The sequence below is a fragment of the Danio aesculapii genome, chromosome 6 (assembly GCF_903798145.1).
Source record: "Danio aesculapii chromosome 6, fDanAes4.1, whole genome shotgun sequence".
Taxonomy (NCBI): domain Eukaryota; kingdom Metazoa; phylum Chordata; class Actinopteri; order Cypriniformes; family Danionidae; genus Danio; species Danio aesculapii.
The window spans coordinates 53,488,789-53,491,638 of NC_079440.1; positions in this window are offsets into that span (position 1 = coordinate 53,488,789).

Genomic DNA, 2,850 nt, shown 5'->3' on the forward strand with positions numbered 1-2,850 from the left:
TGAATGAGACATTGAACGAATGAGGGAGGGAGGGAGGGATGGATTGATTAAATGGGTGAGTGAGTGAATAAAGTGAGTGATTGAATGGATGAATGAGTGAGTGACTAAGGGGGGGGGATTGAATAATTGAGTGAGGGAGTGAATAAATGAGTAAGTGATTAATTAAATGAATGAATGAGTGAGGGATTGAATGAGTAAGTGAGGAGGGGGGGGGGGACCGGAGGGAGGGATTGAGTGGATGAATGAGTGGGGGATTGAATGAATGAATGAATGTGAACAAAAAAAGAAATATCCCATATAAGTTGCCTGAATGAATGGACGAATGAGGGATTGAATTAGTGATTATGAATGAATGACCACATGCATGAATGAATGAATGAATGAGGGATTTGAGTGAATGAGGGATTGAATGAGTGAGTGATTGAATGAATGATAGAATGAGGGATTGATTGAGTATATGAGTGAGTTAGTGATTGAATAAGTGAATGAATGAATGAAGGGGTGAGTGGGGGATTGAATGAGTGAGTGATTGCATGAAAGAAAATAAGGGGTGAGTGAGTGAGGGATTAAATGGGTGAGGTATTAAATGAGTGAGTGATTGAATGAATGAGTGAGGGATTGAATGAGCGAGGGAGGGAGGACTGAAGGGAGGGATTGAGTGAATGAATGAGTGGGGGATTAATGAATGAATGAATGTGAACAAAAAGATATATCCCATATAACGTTGTCTGAATGAAAGAAAGCAGCTGGCAGCAGTAAATAATAAGCTCTGCACGCACTCATTCTGCATTTACTCGAACACATTTCCGATTCCAGCTTGTTTCATTATTTTGGTATAAATAAGTCGGCCTCTCAGAGCAAATCCTCTGTGCCACAGTCTCAGCCTCATTCATGCACTGCTGGACCTGTTTGTTGTAGACATGGAGTTTGTGAGGAAGGAGAGAAAGAAGAGAACACAAGAGAAGTTGTTAATCCAGAAAAGCCTGTTGTCTTGCTTTGAGTGGAACAGAGAGAGAGAGAGACGTTTCCAGCTCTGTCTGTGGAGATGCAGATTCCTTCTCAAAGCCTCACCAAAATAACACTGCTGAGCTGGAAAGACACATCTACAGCTCAAACTGTCAAACTTTCTGCCACTATTTGATTAGGATATGCTCATTTTTATTTTGCATTTTGACTTGTTTACTGAAAAAAAAAGCATTTATTGGTGAGATAAAAGCTATTCAATTTACTGTCATAATTTTTTAAATTTATGTATTTAATATCAAGAATAACTAGAATTTTCTATGGTTTAAAGCAGGGGTCACCAATCTCGGTCCTGCAGGGCCGGTGTCCCTCCAGGGTTTAGCTCCAACTTGCCTCAAAACACCTGCCTGAGTGTTTCAAATATACCTAGTAAGCCTTGATTAGCTTGTTCAGGTGTGTTTGATTAGGGTTGGAGCTAAAATCTGCAGGACACCGGCCCTCCAGGAACAAGTTTGGTGACCCCTGGTTTAAAGGTATATATTTACATAGTTACTTCATGTAATAAATGAAGCGAGGGGAAGAGTTTAATATTTGTATTAATTTATTGTAATATTTAAATGTGATCAATCACCGTATTATTATTTCGAAATACCATTAAGTCATGTTATTGTAAGTATAACTATTATTATTTTTTCAAAATATAATTTTTTTATCACCAATAAAGGTATACTGCTAAATTAGGGTTTTCTTCCTTATCTAATGGACATTATATATCTGTCCGTGCGATATTCTGCAATATCAGAACTCGTACAGTCTCCTCAACCTTCGGTATTACTACGTCCACATAGAGTGACAGCAGATCAATAAACTCACTACAGTTTGACAAATATTGCAGCTGTTGGACAACATAAATTACTTTTGCGGCAGTTTTAGTCGAGAATGTTGTTTAGATTGCAATGCAGTTGTGCATATGCTATGCTATGCAGAACTATGCAGTTTATGTATTTTAGATAGTGTTGTTTTTTATTTAAGATAATGCCTGTTTAAAATATTTGTAATTTCTGAGATACAGCGAGTCTGCATCCATCACCTTGTCATTCTGAGCAGAGCAAAGATGGTTGATGTTGTTTATTCACAAGATGGCAACAGAGACTGCATAATAAGCCCTTAGAAGAGAAAAGATCAGCGTATTTTTAAACTACAGCTGATCAAATCATTATAATACTATAATAAAAGTCGATCTCTCTCCTTTGTATGTTACAGTGCTGTATTTATACCATAGTAATTGTGGTGTATTGAGTGTGAGATGGGACTGGCATATAAAGATGTGTGTATTTTGTGTTGGCAACTCTTTGTATAACCCTGATTTACTTTTTGGTTGACCATCTGTTTGTTTCTAATGAGTCTTCTGTTTTCATTACTGCAGACTAGTTCAGTAAACAGAAAGAAAGAAGAAATGCCCACATGTGTTTAGTGGTTTTCCTCATCGCAAACACATCTCGTAGTGTTTGTGCTGCTTTGTATTTTTCAGGGTTAATTATTGTAATCTCCCGATTGCAACAGGGAAATACTGGGAAATCTCTGTAGACTGATGGCATTTCATGCCATTCAGCCTTATAATCTTGAAATGTGAGCAGAAAATCAGCTGTTTTGTCATCACTTTAGACATTACGCTACAGAATCATTCAAATACCAGCTAAAGTGATGTTAGTGAAGTAGCAACGGTTTCTGCTGTTCTAATGTCAGCTGCAGATGTGAATGAATGGCGGAAGAAAGTAGTTCCTCATACAAAAGGATTTTGAGACTCTTTGTTTGATTTTCTTTTTATATATACGATTATGCAGTCAAGCTGTTGTATAAATGCATTTCTTTCATCACTTTTTATTT